The following is a 27,055-nucleotide window of genomic DNA, read 5'->3' as shown; positions in this document are numbered from 1 at the left end:
ATTAGTTTATTAGTTTTTAACTGTATTTAGATTTAATTTATTTAATCAAATTTATTTGAATTTATTTCAGTTTTTGTTTTAATAATTTTAGTCAACTTTTCAACTTGCAGACAAAATTGATATTTTTTAAGTATTTTAAGTTTACATTTTAAATCTAATATTTACATGTTGTTTTTATTTTTAGCTGTATTTAATTTAATGTATTCGTAATAAATGAATACATTAACATTATCTAAAGACACCTTGGTGGAGGCTTTAGATAAGCCATACTGGCTTTTTGCCTTCTCCGGCACTGAATATGCATCAGTATGTCCTTGGTGTTGTATTTCTTTTAATTTTTGTGCAAAAAAAAAAAAAAAAAAAAAAAAAAACATTTGAACAATAACAACACAAATATATTCAAATATTTAAAGTAATTTGAAATGTAATATATTATTTATTTGTTTGTTTTATATATTATATAAAATTGTAATTTATTTTAATTAAATAAAGTATTAATAAAAATATATTGACATAAAATGTGTTTTTAGTCATTTTTGTATGTATAAATATAACGTATACATACTAAACAATACAGCAAATGGTACAATTATTCATTCTGTGGTATTTTTGAAATACCTCGGAGCAATTGTTATAAAAATATGATGATATTGCAATATACTTCAAAATACCATGGTAATCTATTGTGCCATGTAAGGGTTTGTCTCATTTTAGAAACCCCTGATTTGCTTCTCCCTTTGTGAGTCATTCTCTTTCTTCTCTATTCTATCCACAGTGTGTGTGTGTGTGTGTGTGTGTGTGTGTGTGTGTGTGTGTGTGTGTGTGTGTGTGTGTGTGTGTGTGCATAAAATGCCTTCCTGATGTATGTACATTATAGGATAAAAAGAGGAATCACAATGGAACCCACATGAGCTTTTTTGCTCTAGTCACAGATGCAGGTGTTTCCTGGATTCCTGACAGAAATTCCTCGCTGACCTACGCATTTCTTAATATACACCGCAAACGATTTGCCAGAACACACACTCATACACAAGCTCTTACGACAGGCTCTTTCACATAAAGAGGCCTGACACTAATCTAATATATGTGCTCTGTGGGCACCCACTAAGCCCCGCCCCTCGCAGATGATGATGAAGATGACGACGATGACGGTGGTAAATGTCAGAATTCCTAGACTCACAGCTGCGTGCCGGTAATATAGTGGGTCACGTTATGACACACACAGTAAACCATCTCAGCTGATCAATAACAGACACTCAAGAATAGTAGGAGATGAAAAAGCGGAGGCTTTAAAACCTTTCAGAACATGGACGCATTCCAGGAGCGAACAAGTGTTCCAGGAACACGACGTTACGCGCTTCGAATAAAACGGCTGCATGCTTTAATGCCTCATATGTTTAAAATCTTGCTCATTGCGTCAGGTTCAAACCAAATCAGGGCCTTTAAAGGAATAGTTCATCCTTAAATAAAAATGTGCTGATTATTTACTCACCCTCAGGTCATCCGAGATGTAGATGAGTTTGTTTCTTTGTCAGATTTGGAGAAATGCAGTATTACATCACTCGCTCACCAATGGATGTGAATGGGTGCCGTCAGAATGAGAGTCCAAACAGCTGATAAAAACATCACAATAATCCACAGAAGACTCAGTTAACATCTTGTGAAGAGAAAACCTGCATTTTCGTAAGAAACAGATCCTTTTGGGCCAAAAAAAACATGATGCAAGTGATGCTAAATTTCTTCAAATCTGTTCCCATAAATTTTCAATTTAGGGGTGAACTGTTTCTTTACATTTACAGATATTTGTTTTTTTAGCTGTTTCAGCTTATAAACTGTGCTTGATCTGTGCATATTTCTTTCCTGATTCAGAAAGAAAAGAGAGTTTTAAGTTAAAAACGTCTTAATGATGCATTTGTTTCTTACAAACACATGGCTTTTCACTTTGTAAGATGTTAATTGATGGACTGGAGTCACTTGTGGATTATTGTGATGTTTTTATTGAGCTGTTTGGCCTCTCATTCTGACGGCACCCATTCACATCCATTGGTAAGCAAGTGATGCTAAATTTCTTCAAATCTGTTTCCATAAATTTTCAATTTAGGGGTGAACGGTTTCTTTACATTTACAGATATTTTTTTTAAACTGTTTTAGCTTGTAAACGGTGCTTGATCTGTGCATATTTCTTCCCTGATTCAGAAAGAAACAACAGTTTTAAGTTAAAAACCTCTTAATGATGGATTTGTTTCTTACAAACACGTAGCTTTTCACTTTGTAAGATGTTAATTGATGGACTGGAGTCACTTGTGGATTATTGTGATGTTTTTATTGAGCTGTTTGGACTCTCATTCTGACGGCACCCATTCACATCCATTGGTAAGCAAGTGATGCTAAATTTCTTCAAATCTGTTCCCATAAATTTTCAATTTAGGGGTGAACTGTTTCTTTACATTTACAGATATTTGTTTTTTTTAACTGTTTTAGCTTGTAAACGATGCTTGATCTTTCCTGATTCAGAGAGAAACAACAGTTTTAAGTTAAAAACGTCTTAATGATGCATTTTTTTTTTTTTTTTTTTTTTTACAAACACATAGCTTTTCACTTCATAAGATGTTAATTGATGGACTGGAGTCACTTGTGGATTATTGTGATGTTTTTATCAGCTGTTTCAACTCTCATTCTGACGGCACCCATTCACATCCATTGGTGAGCAAGTGATGCTAAATTTCTTCAAATCTGTTCCTATGATCAAACAAGCTCATCTACATCTAGGATGACCTGAGTTCATTTTCAACAAATGTTCAATTTAGAGTGAACTGCTTCTTTAGATGTACACATATTTGTTTTTTTAAGCTGTTTTGGACCGTTTTGGCTTGTAAACAGTACTTGATCTGTACATATTTTTCTCCCGATTCAGCCAGAAGCAAAAATTTGAAGTTAAAAACATCTTAATGATTTGGCTGTTTGGACTCTCATTCTGACGGCACTCATTCACATCCACTGGTGAGCAAGTGATGCTAAATTTCTCCAAATCTGTTCCCATGAACAAACAAGCTCATCTACATCTTGGATTACCTGAGTACATCTTCACCAAATGTTGAATTAAGTGGTAAACGGTTTCTTTACAATTAAAGATATTTGCTGTTTATCTGTTTTGGACCATTTTAGATTGTAAATGGTGCTTGATCTGTGCATATTTCTCTGCAGATTCACCCAGAGGTGAAAATTTGAAGTTAAAAACATCTTAATGATGGATTTGTTTCTTACAAACACATAGCTTTTCACTTCATAAGATGTTAATTGATGAACTGCAGTCGCTTGTGGATTATTGTGATGTTTTTATTAGTTGTTTGAACTCTCATTCTGACGGCACCCATTCACATACATTGGCGAGTAAGTGATGCTAAAATTCTCCAAATCTGTTCCTATGAACAAACAAACGTATCTACATCTTGGATAACCTCAGTCGTTTTCAACAAATTTTTAATTTAGGGGTGAACTGTTTCTTTAAATTTACAGATATTTGTTATTTTGTTATTTTGGACAATTTTGGCTTGGAAACAGTGCTTGATCTGTGCATATTTCTCTCCTGATTCAGCAAGAAGTGACAATTTGAAGCAGTTTGGACTCTCATTCTGACGGCACCCATTCACATCCATTTGTAAACAAGTGACACTAAATTTCTTCAAATCTGTTCCCATGAACAAACAAGCTTATCTTGGATGACCTGAGTACTTTTTCAACAAATTTTCAGTTTATGGGTAAGCAGTTTCTTTACATTTACAGATATTTGTTTATTAGCTGTTTTGTACCATTTTGGCTTGTAAACAGTGCTTGATCTGTGCATATTTTTCTCTCGATTCAGCCAAAAGTGAAAATTTGAAGTTAAAAATGTCTTTAGGATGGATTTGTTTCTTACAAACACGTAGATTTTCACTTCATAAGATGTTAACTGATGGACTGGAGTCACTTGTGGATTATTGTGATGTTTTTATCAGCTGTTTGGACTCTCATTCTGACGGCACCCATTCACATCCATTGGAGAGCAAGACATGCTAAATTTCTTCAAATCTGTTCCCATGAATCTGTTCATTTTCAACAAATGTTCAATGTAGAGTGAACTGCTTCTTTAAATGTACAGATATTAGTTTTTCAGCTGTTTGGACCGTTTGTTTTAGCTTGTAAACAGTGCTTGATCTGTGCATATTTTTTTCCTGATTTAGCCAGAAGTGACGATTTGAAGTTAAAAAACGTCTTAATGATGGATTTATTTCTTACAAACAGTCACTTTTTTTACTTCATAAGATGTTAACTGATGGACTGGAGTCACTTGTGGATTATTGTGATGTTTTTATCAGCTGTTTGGACTCTCATTCTGACGGCACCCATTCACATCCATTGGTGAGCAAGTGATGCTAAATTTCTCCAAATTTGTTCCCATGAACAAACAAGCTCATCTACATCTTGGATGACCTATTTTTTCACAAATGTTCAGTTTAGAGTGAACTGTTTCTTTTAACGTACATGACAATATTCAATGCCAAACAATCATGTTTGCTTGCATTTTTTTTTTGAAGTAGAATTCATTCCTAAAACCACACACGCACACACACACACACACACACACACACACAGGCCTGAGTCACTCTACACACCCCTCTGACTGTATTGCTGATCATTCTCATGTCACAATGCTACAGGGCATGGAAAGAGAGAGAGAGAGAGAGATATAAATGTACCTCGCCTTCTCTATTCAGAAGAACAAAGCAACTCTAGTCAGGAGCAGTAAAAATAGCTCAGACTCCAGGTGCTTGCAGACGCTGTCTGATTGAGCGAGAAACCACATCGGGGTCTGCGCCTCGATGTACGTCTGTTTTCCTTCACATGTGTGGAAAATATTCCGTTTACAGCCAAATTTTGAACAATATGTCTTCTTATTTGGATTCAGGTGGACAGTTACTATTTAATTTGATTGATTGATTGTTAGGGCATTCACAGTAGCTCCTGATGCAGGGATTTTGCAAAACTTGGCAACAACATTATTCTCTCTTCCAGAGAGGGTGGAAATTGACTGTGTGATGTATGAGTAAGTGCCACAAACTCGATCACCACCTCAGCAGAGAAGACGCAGCCTCCTTCGCAAGATTCCTCACAGATATTTCTTTATCCTAGAGCTGCATCGAGTAAGCCAGGATAAGAGCGCCAGTTGTTTATTTTTACATGCACAAGCAGATAATCATATGATTTAAGAATGAAACATGAGTCAGCCAGCAGAGAGCTTAATGCTCAGAGAATTACAAGTAATCAGATCACGTTGAGTGTACTAGACAATGGGTCAAATGGGTGTGAAGCGATGTTTCTTGTTTTGGAGTGAAAGGAGATATTCATTCTGTCATCATTTACTCACCCTCACATCATTCCAAACCTGTATGACTTTATTTTCATTTGCTGATACATGTAGGAGACCAACAGAATGAATTTCAAGAACATTTTGAGGTAAAAAGTCAATTTATGCACAAAATTCAAAAGGTTTAAAGGGATAGTTCACCCAAAAATGAAAGTTGCTCCACGATTTACTCTTTACACTCACACCATCCTATCTGTATATGACTTTCTTCTTTCATCTTTTTTTAATTAAAAAATCTCCTGGCTTTTCCAAGTTTTATAATGGCAGTGAATGGGTGTTGAGATTTTGAAGTCCAATAAAGTGCATCCATCCATCATAAAAAGTGCTCCACATGGCTCCAGGGCGTTAATAAAGGCCTTCTGAAGCAAATGGATGCATTTGTGTAAGAAAAATATCTATATTTACAACTTTGTAAACCGTAATCTCTAGCTTCCGCTAAGTAAGCTCTGGTGAGAATATACTAGTCTCGTGAGAACCAAGTTTAGTTTACAGCAAAGGAAAACGAGCCTCCTCTTGGCTTTTACAAATCCTCATTTAGCACTTCTGATTTGTGACTGGTGTTTTGTTTTGCTCTCTCCTCTGCGCTTCGGCACTCGTCATCGCGTTCCTCTACGCTCTACAAGTAGTGAAAGCTAGAGATTACGGTTTATAAAGTTTTAAATATGACAGGGCTTTCAAGGACTTCAATCAGAGATCTCACTTATATTTCAAATTCTAAAAAAAACCTGAAATAGATAAATAAAAATATACTAATGAAAAATGGTAAAAAATAAAGAGAAGCACATGCAAAGTATTACTACTAAAGTATACTACACTTTTACAACAGTAAAACCATGGTTAATTTTTTTAAGGGATTTGTATTTGTGTATACTTTCTTTTTTTCTTTGTTTTACTGCCTTAATGCTTTGATGTTTTCTACTGTTTAAGAATAAAAAAAACCTGTAAACCCGAATAACCTTTTTGTAATCTGAAGAACCTTCTTTCGCCACAAAGAACCTTTTGTGAAACAGAGAGGTCCTTCAGATGTTTAAGGTTCTTTATGGAACCATTTAAACAAGATAGGTTCTTCTATGGCATCATGCAGCACCTTTATTTTTAAGAGTGTACGTGCTTTTTAAAATTGTTACAAGTAATGCTGAAATTGGAAATGAATGGCTCTTTTAATTTGATCTGGTTTTTGCTAGTGACTCACTTGAAATGAATGATTGAAGTCACGAGTTTGAATCAATCAGAGCGTATCAAGCGTAAATGACTCAATTGATTCGGTTCATCTATTTCTCTTTCCGCCTCTTCAGTCATGTTTACACAACACTGTCAGTACAATAAACTGGCTTCCCACATCATTTTACACTCCATACACCATAACAATGACAAAGCAAAAACCAGATTTGCAAATTTTACAAATTTATTAAAAATAAAACACTGAAATAAGTACATTGCATAAGTATTCATACCCTTAACTCAGTACATAGTTGAAGCACCTTTACAGCCTCAGGTATTTCTGGGTATGATGTGACAAGCTTTGCACATCTGCATTTGGCAATTATCTGTCATTCTTTGCCTCACCTTTTCACCTCTCAAGCTCTGTCAGCTTGTATGGGGGCTGGCAGACATTTTCTAGAGTCCTAGTTGTTCCAGTCGTCTTCCGTTATGGATAATGCTTCTGTGAACCTTCAGTGCAGCAGATTTTTTCCTGAACTCTTCCCTAGATCATTGCCTTAACGCAAGTCTGTCACTGAGCTCTACAGGCAGTTATTTTGGTTTTTGCACTGATATGCATTTTCAGCTGTTAGACCTTTTCTGAGAGGTGTGTGCCTTTCTAAATCAGACTCATTCAAATGAATTTGCCACAGTTTAACTCCACTCAAAGTGTAGTAACATCTAGAAGCAATATGAATGCTCCTGAGCTAAATTTCGATTGTCCCAGAAAAGGGTATGAATACTTATGCATACTTATCTTTTCAGTTTTTTATTTCTAATAAATTTGCACAAATGTTAAAAACCTATTTTTTTGCTTTGCCATTATGGAGTAGGGAGTGTAGATTGATGTGGGGAAAAAGTAATTTAGAGTAGTTTAACATAAGGCATCATAAATGAAGGGGTATTAATAATTTTGCAAGGCACTGTACATTGTTTTTTAATAATTCAAGCATTTTTCAAGTACCTCTTCGGGAATATTACTATTTTCAAAGGTTTTCCAGGCCTTAAATTTCAAAAAGTCAAAAAGCATTATAAGCACCTTGTACGAACCCTGATATGATTTTTTTTTAACGCAAAAACATCGATTTGCATCAGAATGCCTTTATTAACTCCTGAACCCAAGTGAAGTACGTTTTTATGATGGGTGAATGCACTTTATTGGACTTCAAAATCTCAACACCCATTCACTGCCATTATAAAATTTAAAAGAGCCAGGACATTTTTTAATATAACTTTCGTCTGAAAGAAGAAAGTCGTATCCACTTATGATGGCTTGAGGGTGAGTAAACCATGGGGTAATTTTCATTTTTGGGTGAACTATACTTTTCATTTAGATTTGTTAATACAAATCATTTAAGCTAGAGCAGAAAGGAAGATTCCGGAAAGAGTGCAGATTTGCTGACTTTGAGTTCAAGGAAATAATATTATATTTCACTCAATGTCAAAAGGTATTTTCAAATGTTCCTCATTGCTGTTTCTGCTATGTTCCCTCAATCTAATAAGCCATTCAAGTGCATTGTTTTGTTTACGGAAGTACATTCTCATACCTTCTTGTAAATGTATGTGCATGTGAGCTAATCTTCTATTTCAGAAGTGTTGACATTCAGCTGGGAAGTTTCGAGGCTTCCAGGGGTTTCCCAAAGCAAATCTCTAGAAGTAAACAAACACGCTATTGTTCTACATGCTATGAACTTATTGACCAGCTTCAATTTAATGACAATCATTCCTATTGCAGACAAAATGACCTCAGACTCTTGGACTGTAAAGTTGACATTCAAACATTCACAGTAACCCATCACTTCATAACATGAGGGTTGAATATGATGTACAGAGCTAGACGATTTCAGTCAATTCTGGCACCGATGAAGCTGGTGATCCAGGCTTTGATTTCCTCCTTGTCCTTCTCTGCAGGTCACTGACTTTAATTCCAGTTGAGTGGATTTGGCTTTCTGACTCCCACACAGACTCACTTGGATAAGGGAGGGGTGAAGAGAGAGAAGAAAGAGAAAATGACAGACAGGGAATTGGGATCTCGCCCCGTGTCGTGGGATATAGCTTTAGGCTAGGGCTGAACGGCCCTCCTCCTTTCTCCACCCTGGAAGACCCTTATTATGACAACCATTCGCTATCCTACATAGATTGCAACATGAAATGTTTTCAGAGGCAATGATGCTTCCTAAAAGAATGTTTCAGGTTCAGGGCAGGTTAAGCTTTATTGACAGGTGTCATATTACCATAGAAAACCATTTAGTCCTGTAGCTCTCACTTGTTCAAGCTCAATCTTGTTTAGTGTGCGTACAGTCGTGACCAAAAGTTTTGAGAATGACACAAATATTAGTTTTCACAAAGTTTGCTGCTCAACTGCTTTTAGATCTTTGTTTCAGTTGTTTCTGTGATGTACTGAAATAGAATTACAAGCACTTCATACGTTTCAAAGGCTTTTATCGACAATTACATGACATTTATGCAAAGAGTCAGTATTTGCAGTGTTGGCCCTTCTTTTTCAGGACCTCTGCAATTCGACTGGGCATGCTCTCAATCAACTTCAGGGCCAAATCCTGACTGATAGCAACCCATTCTTTCATAATCACTTCTTGGAGTTTGTCAGAATTAGTGGGTTTTTGTTTGTCCACCCGCCTCTTGACCACAAGTTCTCAATGGAATTAAGATCTGTGGAGTTTCCAGGCCATGGACCCGAAATGTCAACGTTTTGGTCCCCGAGCCACTTATTTGTCACTTTTGCCTTATGGCACGGTGCTCCATCGTGCTGGAAAATGCATTGTTCTTCACCAAACTGTTGTTGGATTGTTGGAAGAAGTTGCTGTTGGAGGGTGTTTTGGTACCATTCTTTATTCATGGTTGTGTTTTTGGGCAAAATTGTGAGTGAGCCCACTCCCTTGGATGAGAAGCAACCCCACACATGAATGGTCTCAGGATGCTTTACTGTTGGCATGACACAGGACTGATGGTAGCGCTCACCTTTTCTTCTCCGGACAAGCCTTTTTCCAGATGCCCCAAACAATCGGAAAGAGGCTTCAATATGACTTTGCCCCAGTCCTCAGAAGTCCATTCGCCATACTTATTGCAGAAGATCAATCTGTCCCTGATGTTTTTTTTGGAGAGAAGTGGCTTCTTTGCTGCCCTTCTTGACACCAGGCCATCTTCCAAAAGTGTTGGCCTCATTGTGTGTGCAGATGCGCTCACACCTGCCTGCTGCCATTCCTGAGCAAGCTCTGCACTGGTGGCACTCCGATCCCGCAGCTGAATCCTCTTTAGGAGACGATCCTGGCGCTTGCTGGACTTTCTTGAATGCCCTGAAGCCATCTTAACAAGAATTGAACCTCTTTCCTTGAAGTTCTTGATGATCCTATAAATTGTTGATTTAGGTGCAATCTTAGTAGCCAGAATATCCTTGCCTTTGAAGCCATTTTTATGCAACGCAATGATGGCTGCACCCGTTTCTTTGCAGGTCACCATGGTTAACAATGGAAGAACAATGATTTCAAGCATCACCCTCCTTTTAACATGTCAAGTCTGCCATTCTAACCCAATCAGCCTGACATAATGATCTCCAGCCTTGTGCTCGTCAACATTCTCACCTGAGTTAACAAGACGATTACTGAAATGATCTCAGCAGGTCCTTTAATGGCAGAAATGAAATGCAGTGGAAAGTTTTTTCGGGAATAAGTTAATTTTCATGGCAAAGGACTATGCAATTCATCTGATCACTCTTCCTAACATTCTGGATTATATGCAAATTGCTATTATAAAAACTTAAGCAGCAACTTTTCCAATTTCCAATATTTATGTAATTCTCAAAACTTTTGGCCACGACTGTACAATGGAAATCTATTATTGGGCGTAACACTGCACTCAAAACAACTGGGTACAATGCACAAAATGATGTCTGAAAAATTTGTGACAAAACTATGTGAAAAGTAGTGTTTGCGGGGTAGAGACGGATAGTAGCATTGCTAAAAATAGTGCAGATACATTTTGCAGTAGCGGGTGGTAGCATTTTAGCATTAATGTTGTTGAAGACGTTTTACCTTATGTTGCCAACAAATAATGTTTTTATACTACGTCCGGAGATGTTTTTCTATCAAACAGGCATTTGAACAACCTGCACTGTAAAAAGTTTTCACCAGTTTTTAACTTAAAAACTTAAGTTTAGCAGCTGCCTTAAAATGTTAAGTTAAATCAACTCATTTCGATTGTAATAGCTATTTTTTTATTGTAGTTCGTAGCATAGCTTACAAAATTTTCTGAATAGCTTAATTGCCCTACTGTTGCTATGTAATGCACGTACAAAGTTTCATCCGCGCAAGAAAGTAGTCCCACCACTAAAAGGACGTTGTAGCTTGTAGTTTTAACAGCTAATTTAGCTAAAGTATAGCTTTTAGCTTAGCTAATTTCTTATTGTAGTTTGTAACATAGCTTACTAAATTTTCTGAACAGCTTAATTGCCCTACTGTTGCTATGTAATGCACGTACAAAGTTTCATCCGCGCAAGAAAGTAGTCCCACCACTAATGTACAATGTAGCTTGTAGTTTAACCAGCTACCTTTTTAAAGAGTAAACTTCAATTTAGCTTTGGACACCTTAATAGCAAAGTTTGTAGCTTAAGTAGCTACGTTTACAAATTGCTCACTCGATACTGCTGTTATGTAATGAACAACTAAACATTTACCCACCCAAAAATGCAGTTCCCACCTTTAAAAGGGTGAGGTATTTTCCAATGTAACCAGCTCAGTTTTGCTTCAGGCAAACTCTGAGCTAATTTAGATCAGTTTCATGGTGTCGTTTGTAGCTTAGCTAACTAAATTGTCTAAATAACTGGCCCGATACTGTTGTTACGTAACATTTAACTAGCTAATTTGACTAATCTCAGCCACTTTTCATAGTATAACTAGCCCGATACTGTTATGTAATGAAGAACTGAAGTAGTATTTTCCAGTAAACTCAGTTCAAAAAATCATCAGTTTTAAAGTCATGAATCAAGCTTAATTCGTTAGAAATGTGGTTATGTTTCACAGACAACAACACTGTTTTTAAACAAAAATTAAGAATTGAATCAATTCTACAGTCAAAAGCACAAAAGCTGGTTTTCTTGTTGAGGAAAATAAATCTTTATGTAATATAATGCTACTACTTCTAAAATAAAAAATAATAATGTAAACTAGATCTACCACTACAGTTATTCAATATTCTTCCTGGCTGGTTTGGAAATACCACACACTGTGTAATTAATGTTTTTCTTCGTGACACACTTTCGTGAGTTTACAGTTTGTCAGAGCCACCAAACTCGTCTTGAAGAATGTCATCTTCACCCAGAAACACATTCAGACACACTTGCGCATAAACACACATGTGCGCGCCCACGCACTTATCACCCGGTGAGTCATAGCAAGGACATGTAGTGTCTGCAGACGGAGACACACAACGGTTTTCTCTTCATCTCCCGTCTTTTAATTGGCTCGTGTGGAGTAGGTAATGGTCGCTATGAGTTGTGTTTTGGTAAAGCTGTATTGCGTGTTGTGGACAAAGAGTGTGTGTGTGTGTGTGTGTGTGTGTGTGTGTGTGTTTATGTGGAGAGCTCTGTCTGGTCTAATGAAGGCACTAGGTTATGATATTTTTAGCTACTGCCTCAGAGGAGGGGAGAAAACCTCCAGTTAAGAGATGTGTCACCCGTCTGTTGCCATTGCCTTTCTCCACAACACCCCCTCCAGCCCTCCTTCCTTCGATTCTTCATCCCTCCTGCCCTCCCAAGGGATCTGAGATCAAGAATATAGAAAAATGAGTCATTCGCTTCATATCGCTCTCCAGCGAATATAGGGATGTGGGACGCCAACTGCAAACATGAAGCACACAATCCATATCAGGCTTGCTAAAAATACACAGAAAGCTGCATACAGGAATGTTCCTGTTCAGACAAGTGCTATCATTGGCATCTGTGGCATCCTGTTCGTCGAAATAAATAAAAATTACGGTTACGGTAATGCACTTACAATGGACGCCAATGGTGCAAGACGTTCTGAAAGGTTTGAAAGTGAATGTGATTTCACTGGTAATAATTCTTTCATACAAAAAGCCGTAAAGATGTCTAAATCTTTTTAGTGGAAGGACTAGTTTTCTAGGCAGATGAACCTTTGGTTTTTCTACTTTAAATTTTCACGTTTAACTGAATGTGTTACATGCTGCTTCTTAGTGATTATTTGGACATTTACTAGCAATTTCTTTATTTAAAAATAAATAAATACAAAGATATAAATAAAATATGAATGAAATGGTCCTTTTTAGATTTTATTCCTCACAATTGACAGTTTAAATCTCAGAATTCAGTCTGAGATTTTGTCTCAGATTTTTTTTTAAGATTGCGAGTTTATCTATTATCTTTTTCATACAAAAGTAGAATTGTGAAATGTAAACTCACACTTCTGAGAAGAAAAATCCAAATTATGAGATATTAACTTGCAGCTACAACAACATGGAAGTCATTTGGAAATTTGGAAGCCAGTTTCCGTCACTAAATAAAAATAAAACAAGTTAATTGCGACACAATTTCACAATTCACAATTTATCTCACGGTTCACTGACTTTTTTTTTTTTTTTATCAGAATTGCATCTGACAATTGTGATCTTTTTTGCAATTTGATCTTTTCTTCTCGGAAGTGTAAATTTACATCTTGTGATTGTGACTTTTTTCTCGGAATTGCGCGTTTACTTGTTGCGATTGTGACATTTTTCTCTGAATTGCGCGTTTACATCCTGCGATTGTGGCTTTTCTTCTCGGAATTGCGAGTTTACATCCCACAATTGTGAGTTTTTTCTCAGAATTGCAAGTTTACATCCCATGATTGTGACTTTTTTCTTGGAATTGCGAGTTTTTATCTCACAATTGTGATCTTTTTTGTGAATGTGATCTTTTTTTCTTAGAATTGCGACTTTTTTTTGGATTTACAAGTTTGCATCCTGCTATTGTGACTTTTTTCTCTGAATTGCGAGTTTATATCTCACAATTGTGATCTTTTTTGTGAATGTGATCTTTTTTCTTAGAATTGCGAGTTTACATCTCGCGATTGTGACCTTTTTTTGGATTTACAAGTTTGCATCCCTGGATTGAGACTTTTTTTTCTGAATTTTGAGTTTATATCCTGCTATTGTGACTTTTTTATCAGAATTGCTAGTTTACATCTCACAACTGTGACCTTTTTGCGAATTTTATCTTTTCTTCTCGGAATTGTGAGTTTACTTCTCGCAATTGAGATTTGTTTTTTGTTTTTTGTTTTTTTACGAGTTTACATCTCACAATTGTGATGTTTTTTGCGATTTTTATCTTTTCTTCTGGGCACTGTGAAATTACATCTTGTAATTGTGACATTTTTCCTCAAAATTGTGAGCTTCAATCTCACGTTTCAGACTTTTTTCCTTGGAATTGCGCGTTTACATCTTGCGTTTCTGACTTATTTTCTCAGAATTGTGGATTTACATCTCGTGATTGTGGCTGTTTTTTCTCAGAATTGCTAGTTTACCTCCTGCGATTGTGGCTGTTTTTTCTCAGAATTGCTAGTTTACCTCCTGCGATTGTGGCTTTTTTTTCTCAGAATTGCGAGTTTACATCTCAATACTGTGACCTTTTTGCGAATTTTATCTTTTCTTCTCGGAATTGTGAGTTTACTTCTCGCAATTGAGATTTATTTTATTTTATTTTATTTTTTTACGAGTTTACATCTCACAATTGTGATGTTTTTTGCGATTTTTATCTTTTCTTCTGGGCATTGTGAAATTACATCTTGTAATTGTGACTTTTTACCTCAAAACTGTGAGCTTCAATCTCACGTTTCAGACTTTTTTCCTTGGAATTGCGCGTTTACATCTTGTGTTTCTGACTTTTTTTCTCAGAATTGCAAGTTTACATCTCGTGATTGTGACTTTTTTTCTCAGAATTGCTAGTTTACATCCTGCGATTGTGGCTTTTTTTTTCTCAGAATTGCGAGTTTACATCTCACAACCAGAGGCGTAGCATAGGCGAGACAGGCAATTGCCTGGGGCCCCACATTTTGAGGGGGCCCCGACAGCTGACCATTTGAACAATCTGAAATGCCATTATTAAAAACATACACGTAACATGAAGCAATATATCCGCATCCCCCCAGAGGGCTCCCTCTCGCGTTACGCTGGATGTGCTTGCTTTTTCTTCATGATGCGTCAGCCGCGGTTTTCAAACTGGCACAGCAGCACTTATTACTAGGCTTTTTTAAAAATGAAAAGGACTTATTTATCTGGCAGCCAAAAGCGAAAAAATAAACAAGAAGAGGAGGAAAAGAGGAAACATGACAGCGGTACGTTAAGTGATGGAGATAATGATCATTAATGACTTAATGATAATTATATGACAAACCAATGTTTTTGTTGTTCCAGCTTATTTTCGTTTTTCTAGATTGTCTAATTTCTAATTTTTACTATTTCTAATAGTTACTAGCTAGAGTTACACTTACTGTAGCAGCAGCATGTATTTCATGCAGGTATTAATAGGCTGCAATAGAATAGGTGATAATGTTAATGAGGTGAACACTGCCCTCCAAAGGCAAAGTGCAGTAACTATGCGAACACTGAAACTGAGAAAAATACCTTTAAAGTTTTTTGACAGCTAGTCAAACATCTCTTTTTTTTTTTACAAAAAGCTAGTCAAACACACTCTCCCGTTTCTCTGAAACGGGACAAAATTGAACCAGGAGACTTTGCCAGGAGACAAAACAGTTGTCACAAAGTCCATTTTAAGCCTCAATTCAATTTTGACCAAATGTGTAGTTACTGTACTTTGCTTTTGGAGGGCAGAACATCAAACTTGGCAAGTTTTGATACTGTGTTTTGCTGCCAGTGGAGAGCTCACAAAACAATTTAAATAAATATCATTACATTTACTTAGTTGACATTTTTATTTAGCTTTTCTACATTAAAATAGTTGAGTTAACATAATTAGTTGTCAACTAACAATGAACTAATAGTCAATATTCTACACAGTGACCAAATATTTTGTATAGGGTTTAAAACTGAAGTCTAACCAGGCCAAACATGAGCCTGATGAACTTGTTCTCAAGCCATGTATTTGCAGTGTGGGCAGTTGCATTGCTTTGTTGGGAGGAAAAAAAATCTTTAGATAAAAAAACAATTGAACGGAACATACGAAGGTCTTTGAATATGGAGGATATTGTGACAGCATTTGCTGTAGCTAAGGCTCGTAAGCACCATTTTTAAGGTGACAATCCATTACTGTAAATAAGAAGATTGTTCTGTATCTTTAAGGTTTTAGATTAATATTTTGTTAAAGAATATGCACTTTGTTTAAAAAATAAGCTATTTATGTTATATTATGTGTTTTGACTACTTTTTGTACGTTGTGTAAATGTATATTTAGGTAACAAGGATATATTAACGAAATAATCTTTTAGAAGGGCCTCATCTATTCATTTTGCCTGGGGCCCCCACTTCACCTTGGTTCGCCTCTGCTCACAACTGTGACCTTTTTTGCGATTTTTATCATTTCTTCTCAGAATTGTGAGTTTACATTTCACATTTCTGACTTTTTTCCTTGGAATTGCGAGTTTACATCTTGCGTTTCTGACTTTCTCAGAATAGTTTATATCTCGTGATTGTGACTTTTTTTCCCCGATGTTGCGAGTTTACATTGTGAGTTATTAAGTCAGAATTGTGCAATATAAACCTCACAATTGCGAGTTTACGTCTCACAGTTGCAATTTCCTTTTTATTTTTTTTATTCAGTGCGGAAACAGTTGTAAGAGAAAAAAAACCCATTTATTTCGAAAAATAAAACCTTTATGGCATGTGACCTCAGGATTCTAAGTTTATATCACAATTCTGAAGAAAAAAAATCACTCTATACTTATTAAAAGTCTGAATTATGAGATAAAAAGTAGCAATTTCCTTTTTTATTTTGTCATTGCATGGTGGAAATAAGTTTTCATAGAAAATGCAGGTTCAATGCAGGTTTGGAACAACAGGAAGTCAGTAAATTATTATAATTACTATTATAGCATAAAATATTCTATAAAACACAAAAATATATTTTGCTTTTATAGGAACTCAACAGCCCAGTCCTCATTCACATAGCAAGGAAGAAAGCAACCAGGACAATGAGCTAAATGGACATTGTTTAGAACAACATGAGTTTGAGTAAACAATGACACAATGTTAATTTTTGATGAAATTCTTCCTTTAATGAACAAACTATAGCTTAACCTACTTAAAAGAGTTGCACCACTTGAAATGCCACTTTAGTACAATTTGTTTATCATTATATAACTGTATCATTGTTTTGGTGCTAATTACTCCATTGCTTTATTAATATCGCAGTCCAGCACCATGCCAGGTTTCACTGTCTGAAAATGCCAGCTGAACAAGTCTCGCCGCAGACGGCCCTGTTGAGTGGGAGGACTGCTGGTGAAGTGCTAAAATCCACCATCTTATTAAAAGTATGCAAAATGATTAGAATGAGTCAACCACTGAAAAGTAAATACCAAACCTGAGTCACACAATCTATATGAGTAGCGCCACCTCTGGAACAATGAAGCCGGATGTTGGAGATCTAATAGTCATATACATAAATACACACACAGTTTTACATATTCAGCTGGTATGTTTCTATAACGCTCCAGCACCCTGGTGCATTTGACCACGTTGTTGTGCAGCATTTAAATTATTTTTCTGGAAGTACCATGCTAGTGACTCATGTGACTGTCCAAACACACGCCTAAAAACACATCCACAGTCTATTTGAAGATTAATTTCTCTGAAACAAAACAGTGCTGACAATAACGCATTTTTTGTATTTTGAAACCTGAAAACATTTAGAAACTTCTGCTTTAGCATTGTTTAGTATTACTGTATTTTCGTAAGTAGCATCTATAAATTCCTGTCATAAAAACACTTCTCTATTTTTAATGTCAGTGTTTTTCGGTCAATGGTCCATTTTTGGCAATTTGTGTGAAAAAGTTTCGAGGACAGTGTCCTCTTACACAATGAGGCAGAAACTACCTGCGTTTCCCCTCAGTATCACTTTCAGGATCAAAATAGGAATGTGCATATCAAAGCTAACCGCTAACACCCTCTTTCACAGTCCAAAAATGGCTGGCGGCAGCTGAGGGCTGTGAACGCTGTGTGGGCAGATGGGAGCCGGTGGTGAGTGCGTCAGTCACAGATGTGTGCCCATGTAAATTTCTGGTTTCTTTCTGGTTAGATTGTGGTGACACTGCACCTGTATTACTTCCCTTTAAAAGATAGTATGACCAAATGAAAATTACAGAAACATTACAACATGTTCAGTAGTCTGTGGGAGTCCTGAAATCTCATTGTGTAAGTTAAAAAAAAGATAATTGAAATAGAACAATTTCTGTTTAAATCATTCATATGTATCTCATGTCTACTGATATTGTGTTTAAGCAACAGTTTGATGGCACAAGTGTGTAAATACATAAGAAACAACGACACGGTGTGTTTAAAAACCCTCTTTTGTGCAGAACTACTTCCTTCTGCCACGGATTTAAATCTTAGTTTGACATTTTAACAGCTGAGCCCAAGCCTCTGTAACTAATTTGAATTTAAATGTCACTTTAGAACTAGTAATGAACAAACGTTCATTGAAAACTTATTGATTTAGTGTAATTGCCTGCATTTGATACAGCGTTCATTCTTCAGATCAATCTCATATTCACAATAAAACATTCGTTTTAATATCCGCTAAGGAAAGTGATATCTTTGTCATAACATTAATATCCTTTCATCTGTTAAGGGTGATTTGTGCCAAGCTGTTGTTGAAACTAAAAATAACTTTTGTTTATCATTTTTGTTAATATTTTTCAATGTAAAGGTCTTTACTGCTGATTCATAAAACAGTCTCATTGCCATCTAATGTAATCTAATGTAATTAAAATATTACGAACACACAGTTTTTTTTATACTAAACGCTTTTATTAAATACTACTATTCATATAAAATATTATTTATTGAATAATAATATTTAATATACAACAACAATAGGCATCAAAGGCAATTCAGTCAAATGTACAAAGACAGCGCTCTAATATACAGCACTGAATTTACATAAAACTATTAGCTCTGGAACAAATAATAGTTTAGAGAGACCAAAGACCACTCATTAGATTTGCCGAGAACTAATTATATCTAATGTTTAACTACTATTGAGGTTAAACTGAGAATCTGATTGTGATATTGGCACTCCAACCATTTTACTGTTTGTATCACTCCACTTGTGGTATTTCTCACAACGAGTGTCATGGCAGACACACAAATTCACTATGATTTCATAAATAATACTGTTTTTGTGTCACTTAATATACGTAATATACTTGTTTAGATAAAATATGCAATTTGTTAATAAAGATAATGTCTATTTGAAAATTTGTGTCAATGTTTTTAGAGCTCCAGGGCATCAGTGGCCGTTCAGCACTCATTAACCCGTCAAGAGCAGCTTCACCTTGGCCAGATTTTCTGGAATTTTCCACTGGCTTTGATGTTTCTGTAGTGGTTAAACTTGAGATATAATTCATTTAGGGTAAATCCAACGGGGAGTCTTGGGTATCGTTAATCTGTTATTTGTTTCTGAGCAAACAGTTTTCTCAACACGTTATATTTTATGTAACTTCAATGCTGTATATCAGAGCGCTGCTGTTGTACTTTTGACTAAATTGCATTTGAGTGAACTACACAGAGTTACTTTTCTTGATGTTACAAACATTTTGGTAGATCTTTGTTTTAAATGTGGCCCTGGACCAGTCATAAGGGTTTTTTTTTTGAAATTGAGATTTATACATCATCTGAAATCTGAATAAATAGGCTTTCCATTGATGTATGGTTTATTAGGATACACAAAATTTGGCTGAGATACAATTATTTGAAAATCTGGGATCTGAGGGTGCTTTGATAAAATCACCTTTAAAATTGTGCACATGAAGTTCTTAGCTATGCATATTACTAATCAAAAGTTAAGTTTTGATATATTTACAGTAGAAAATTTACAAAATATTTTCATGGAACATGATCTTTACTAATATCCTAATGATTTTTGGCATAAAAGACAAATCGATAATTTTGACCCATACAATGTATTGTCTATTGCTACAAATATACCCGTGCTACTTATGACTTGTTTTGTGGTCTATGTGATATGTTCACAAAAAAAATACATCTAAATACAGATACAACTACTTTTATTCTATTTAAACTAGTTCTTTAATACAACTAAACCATCCTGACTACAATGTGTAACACCACCGTTTTGGTTAGGTAACTCCAAACATGTTTACTTTTACACTGCATTTTACCGTAAGGCAGCTGCCTGAGGACAGTTTGTGCATGTAAGTTCATGTAGTGTACAGTGGGATGATTCGGAGCAAGTGGGGGAGCTATTTCCTGTGGGCCATTTCCTCTTCCTGTCTCTCTGAGTGACAAAGACCAGTGGGGGCTGGCTCTTCCTGTTCAGCAGGAAATGGGAACAGCTCTCAGCAGATCTAGACTGGCAGTGAAGGGCTGCTATGCTCGACCAGGCATCAGAAACAATGCACATCCTCAGGGCATGTAAACACGGCTAGCCCGTCCCATACCTCGAGGGCTCAACAAAAACAAAAGATTTGTTCAATCTCTCACTCCATTCTACTGGTCATGTCACACTTTCTGTGGACATCGTACCAAAACTAGGTTTCGTGATCACAAGGAAGGAATCCACCCACACTTTCCATTAAGAATGAGACTGAAACCGTAGCGCTGAGTAAAAACCCCCATTCCACTCCAGTGGGTGCGCAGGGTGGGGCTGAGGTGTGTCTGTGAGTGGGTCATTACTAATGAACCACAGACAAATCTCATCATCTGCTGCTCGAGTGTGTGAGTGATGTGGGAAGCTTTTACTCAGCTGTCTGTTCCTGTGGCAAAGCTCTGACATGCTAGCACATGTTCCCCATACTGCAGTTGGAAGCTAATTGGTATTAAACGTTATCCTAGCATTCAGCATTCAAATATTTTATGTTCAAAATAAACACATCTTTGGAAAACAAATGGGTTTTAGAAAACAGCGTCAGTTGGGTTGTTGCTCAGGGTGATTTTAGGGTGATTCCAATGCCATTGCTAGGGGGTTTCTACTATAGTTGTCAGGGTTTACTGGGAATTTTTTTGGATGTATTGGTTGTCTACCAACTGGCCAAAAAAATCCTTGTGTTGTTCCAAACCCGTAAGACCTTTGTTTATCTTCGCAACACAAATCAAGATATTTTTGAATAAATCCAAGAGCTTTCTGACGTGTTCAAGGCCCAGAAAGGTAGTAAGGACATTGTTGAAGTAGTCCATGTGACAATAGTGGTTCAACCGTAATGTTAAGAAGCTACTAAGATATTTTGTGTGTGCAAAAATAAAATAAAATAAAAAAATAACTACTTTATTCAACAATTTCTTCTGCTCTATATGCTACATTAGAACACCAGCCCGTGTCCCACAAAAACGGCTGTGTGTGAACGTCTACAGACACTTCTCATGAGACAAATTGTGTCACAAGGACAAGTGCCTCTTAATTTTATATATTGATATATAAGAAACAAAGCCTAATCTCTCAAATTCTGTCCACTTCTGGGGGGAAATTCAAACAATAAATTCTGTTTTGATGTTTTTTGAACATGGAGCATAGCCTGGCTAACGCCAGACCACGTTATGACTTCGTCATGATTCGTGGTCTGGGAACCACATGTTCATTTTCTCGTATTTGAGGCGTGGTTTACGAATGCCCAGAGCCGTTTATTAAGCGCTACGAATGTCTATCAAATGCGCCTGTGCGTAGCTCATAGCCAATCGTTTCAATCATACCGGATGACGTATACAGAGCGATGGTTTAACGCCAAAAGTTGCTCTTTTTTTCAAAATAAACTTGCATTCTAAACTACTTCGAACACTATCTAAGGGGCCGTTCACATGTCGCATCTTTTGCGCGCTAAAGTTCGTTATTTCAAATGTAGACGCGCGGTATGCGTGCGCATAATGGAAGCGACGTGGTTGCGACGCGCTCGCGTTTTCCTTGCGCAAGCTACAGAGCGGTTTGGAAAGGAGAAAGCGACGCGCCAAGCGTTTTCCACGCGTTTTTAGGTGCGACATGTGAACGGCTGCATCGAATGATAACTTGCTGCCATGCTGGATCCATAGTTATAAACAAACTGCTTCGGTGAGTCGCATAGAAGGCATCATCGTCTTGCTGCTCCCTCCCCGTTCTGTGATTAGTTCCCTATCTGAGGTGAAAATTTGGTCCATGGTTTCCATGCTACCTTCCAGCGTGAATAAAATCGCGCTGCGCGGAAGGCAGCATGGGGACACCCAGGCTACATGGAGCACAAGTAAATGTGATAATTCCTTTCTCTTTACTACTAGTTACAACACAAAATAAACATCTTATGACTTACGTAATCGCTCAGCCATAGAAAGATGTCAATAAAACAGCTTGTAAACAAGAGCATTTCACTAAATATATGCACATATGATTATTTAAACATACAGTACATATGTTTTGGCACTCTAGCGGACAATAAAATAAATAAAAGGTGTGAAATACTTGAGTTATTTTACTTGATTACTGTAACTAAAGGGGTAGTTCACCCAAAAATGAAAAGTTTATGTTTATATCTGCTTACCCCCAGTGCATTCAAGATGTAGGTGACTTTGTTTCTTCAGTAGAACACAAACAAAGATTTTTAACTTAAACTTGCAGTCTGCCAGTCATATAATGGCAGTCAATGGTTACCAAATCTTTAAGAGTAAAAAAACATACACAGACAAAACCAAATTAAACCCTGTGGATCGTGATGAAACATTGAGGTCTTGAGACACAAAACAATTTAAACGTACTATTTTTACTTGATTACATTTTTGAAGAAAAAACTACTTTTACTGCCTAAAATTTTATTTCATCATGAAAAGTACATTATATTTTTATTTTATCTTATGCACATTAAATATGATAAATGGAGGCTCAAATATGCATGCTTGATGTGAGAACCAGTGATCATTGTTTTCATGCATCAAGCATACACAGTTCTGACTTTCATCTGGCTTCAAAAGTTCATCTTAAAATCTGAGGAAGTATTTTAAACTAGCAAATTTGTGTTTTCCCCCCAAAAGTTTATTCATTATTCACTTGAGAAACCACACAAAGTGAACAAGATGGTAAGATGGTTTGTGTTTTTTTTTTTTTTTTTTTACATAAGCCTGTGTTTTCTCTTAAGAAGACACTGATTCATGATCAGGGGTTTTATATGTTACTGTTATACTCACTTTGTGTAGTTTTTGAAGTGTGATTTTTGGACGTCCCATTCACTTGTGAATATTATACGAAATCTAAACCTCTTAGTTTGTGTTCATCTGAAGAAAGTTGATCTAATGAAAGTTATTAATCAAAGTTTTTGGCCAGATACTTGTACTTTTACTTGAGTACATTTTTTTAGTACTTTTTACACCTCTGATTACTCACAAATTTTAGTTTGTAACTGATTCCTAATTACATGACACAAATTTCAGTTAGTAATGTAATCCATTACATTACACTTTTGAGGTTATATAATCAAACAATATTACTTTTAGATTACTTTTAGATTACTTTTAACCTAAATCACATTGATTTAATAGGAAATAGGATAATCTTGTACCATATTTATATAAAAACACAAAAAGAAAGAAAATATATTCCAGTTGTTGTTGTTATTAACAACATGAAGTGCATTAAACATTATTTTACATCAAAGTTTCCCAAACTGGGGTTTGAGAAAGAATTCAAGTTTTTTATAAAAAGCTAATAATCAATTAAATCATGTTTACCATGCAAATAGTATGTAATCATGTAATCAGTAAAGAAGTAACTGTAGTCAAATTATAAGTATTTTAAAATGTAATATAACCTAATTACAAGTACTTAAGTTTTGGAACCTGATTACGTGATCCAGATTACATTTAATCAGTTTCTAACAAACACTAATGAATCATCCAGATACTGGGGTGAAAGTTAATGCAATTTTATTAGTTTTTTCCCTCTGCTGTAGCAAAAATGTACTGTAACTTCAAAAACAAAGGTGCTGAAATGTCATTATTGTGTACCGTTACATAGTGATTCTTATCGTTTAACTTTTTAAAGTAGGCTACATATCACTGCAGTTTCCAACAGAAATGAACGCTAAAGACCATAAAACAGCGAGCACTTGTAATCATTTTTGTACACAGTTATGATTACAGCTCTATATGTTTTGCTAGGTAGCTCATCAAGCACAAAATTGGACTTAGGATGCGTAATCACTTGAAAAACATGACTTACGACGAAAGAGCCGAAAGATGAGAGGTCAAAAACCAAGCTAAAACGGCATGCTTGCAATTGCGTTTTTACGTCACATTTGCTTTTGTTCATACTATCGAGCAGGTTTAGGTATAGTAAGGATGGTACGTTATTTTAAAACGTCACGATGCATTAGATTTAAAGCGCCACCCAATGGACATTTCAAGTCAGAACTGTGGTAGTCTCAGCCTCAGACGTCACGCACACAGAACGTTGGCTAAACGTCTGATGCATATGGTACACTTAACTGGAAACACTTCAGGAATGTCGAAGTCGTCTTCTGATTAGTTGAATTTGATCGGATTTCCGGAACACGCGAGTGTCGCGTTTATTTTCGGTCCGCCGGGAAACAAAGAGCAGACTGATTTACTCTGCGTTTTGCTAAAAGGTGCTTATGCAGACGCCGTTGTTGTTATACACATTTGCGACGCTCGCGAACAAATTACTGACTTACTGCTTGTTCTCCCTCTTCTTTGTTAACTTTCAATGCTGGTTATTTCAATGACTGACTTGTTGCATGCCAGTCTGTTGTTGTGGGGGCATTTCTACACCCCGAAACGTGACGCTGAACGAAACAAACTGTGATTGGTTGTTTGACATGACGGTCAAACGGTCTTATGGGCGGGACTTGGCCAATTAAAGCTGCCATGAATTCCAGACCTTCAGCCGTCAGTCTGAAGGTCTGGCTACGCGAGACTAGAACTGTGGTGAACGTCACATAAAACGTACGTTAAGTACGTTCATCTGTTTCAGGGAAAAAACGAACACTCCTTTAGTGCCACCCAGTGGAGATTTCATATCAAGTAAGTCACGAAATGTACATGGCAGTGTGTATTTCGCATCTTGCGAGAGGTATGTTTTCGCCATGAGATTAGGTTGTTCAGTAGATAAAAAACAATTTTTAAAGTTGTTAAAGAAGCATGCCTATATGTGTTACAGGACCTTCATACAGTGTAGAGAGTGTTTATCCCACATTTTAATCCATATAAATTTCAATATGGCGTCTAACCTGACTAAGGCCCAATCCCAATTCTATTTTCTACCCCTTCGCCTACCCCTCGCCCCTTCCCCTTGTCCCTTGAAACAAAGTGTAAAGGGGAAGGGCTAAAATATTTCCCCTAAGAAATGGGACACCACTACAACACTGTGATACGTCATCATACGTTGTCGCTAGTTCCTAATGTTACGTCAGAGGACATGCGCAGATGTTTATCACTCATTCCAAGATGTCAAAATGTTGTCATGGTGCAAAAAGTACAAATGTACGGTGTACGCACCGTTCATTCACATGTGGCCGTAAGCAAAACAAACAACGCATTATCACATGCGCGGCAAATTGCTAATCAGTGTAGTGGTGCCTGGAGAAGTATATATGCTTCATTTGTGAATTTCGTTTTGAACTTTCTATTTGAACGCATTCGTTTTCTGGATCCTTGGACTAAAATGTTTACAGGGGTTCACTGGTTTAAGAAATTTCTGATCGTAAAAATCAGCTTCTTTTTATTTGTAAGGTATCGTTTTTATTATTATGTACTGATTTAAATTACTGGTGCGGTGAGCGGGCGCAGGTGCATTAGGCGCAATCATCAAATACATTTCAAAGCAAGCCGGCTCCACGGTCCTGACTGCATCATCACTGCCTTTATTGGGTGTTTTGAGCGAATATTTACATTTATTCACATGACTGGATGAGGTGGACTGCCATGATTTTGGCAAATGCAGGACACTACTGAATAATGCGCATCAGAGGGGATTTAAAAAGTGGAAGTGTGTATACACCGTATACGTTACCTGCGTACACCATCCACTACACCACCGTTGCAAATTGCCGTGCCACTGGTCTTTCATGTTTCTAACATGCAGTTAAGTGTATATGACATAAAAATATATTTTGTAATATCGTGCAATCAGTGCTATCTGCTAGCAAACTTTAGCGATTTTTTTGCAAACGTTTATTTACAAAACAACATCATAAACACAAACACAAGATTGAAGGTAATATACATATAATGAAACATTGTCATGAAAATCCTTATTAAAGGCAAAAATTACTTATATTTACGAGTCTGCTTGCTCGAGTGAGCAGCCATGTTGGAAATTTCTCTTAGCCCTTCGTTTGAAGTGAGGTCCTGAAAAATCTTCGTTTGGAGGGCTATCTGGCCCTTCCCCTTACCCCTACCCCTCCAACCAAAAGAGAAATGAGACACCCCTACCCCTTCACGTGAACGCGCCAAACGGAGGGGTAGGGCTAAGTGTAGGGGTAAGGGGTAGAATTGGGATTGAGCCAAAGTCTATAGTAATAGTAATGATTGTCCTATCAGTCACCACTAATAATGAACGTGTAATCACAATCTGCAGCTGATCATGGTGACTCTAACAGCCAGGGCCCGTTTCACGCCCCGTATCCCCCGTCAACGCCCCCCAGCCAGGGAAGGAAACGCAAGAGAGACGGCTCGACTCTGGAGCCCACTGTTTATGCAGCAGCATCCTGCCCATCGCCCCGCTACCCACCGAAAACACACACACACACACACACACACACACACAAATAATCACACACAAAACCCTCTCACTACCTCCACACACTGGCGTCGCAGTGAATAATCACTGACGCAACTGCACTCCACACGCATTACACAACGAACGGAGCACTTAGATATGTTCAGAATAACAGAAAAAAGCAAAATGAAGATAGAAGTGAGAGAAAGTATACAAATCAAGAAGATAAACAACAATAGCTTCAGAAAAGTGCAGTGAATTAATGTGCATTCAATGCCAGGCTTGCTGTCAGTGTTTATAAAAGTGGCATAAAGGTTAGTATGCGTCTCCCAAATGTTGGGAAGTGCATTTTTGTTGCTGACACACGGCAGACTGACATGTTTAGAAGGAGGCCATGGTGATTCATTTTGACGTCTGTCCATTGTTATTACACTGAGCTACAAAGGGACTCTGACCCATTGTGTGTGGGTCCGTTCGCTCTGTGACGACATCTGAGTTTCTCCTCCCATCCACTATTTATGTATCCGAACACGCTGTACTGTATTACTGTAAGTGTTTTGAAC

Source organism: Garra rufa, chromosome 7 (assembly GCF_049309525.1).
Source record: "Garra rufa chromosome 7, GarRuf1.0, whole genome shotgun sequence".
In the NCBI taxonomy this organism is placed as follows: Eukaryota; Metazoa; Chordata; class Actinopteri; order Cypriniformes; family Cyprinidae; genus Garra; species Garra rufa.
This window is presented reverse-complemented; position numbering follows the sequence as displayed.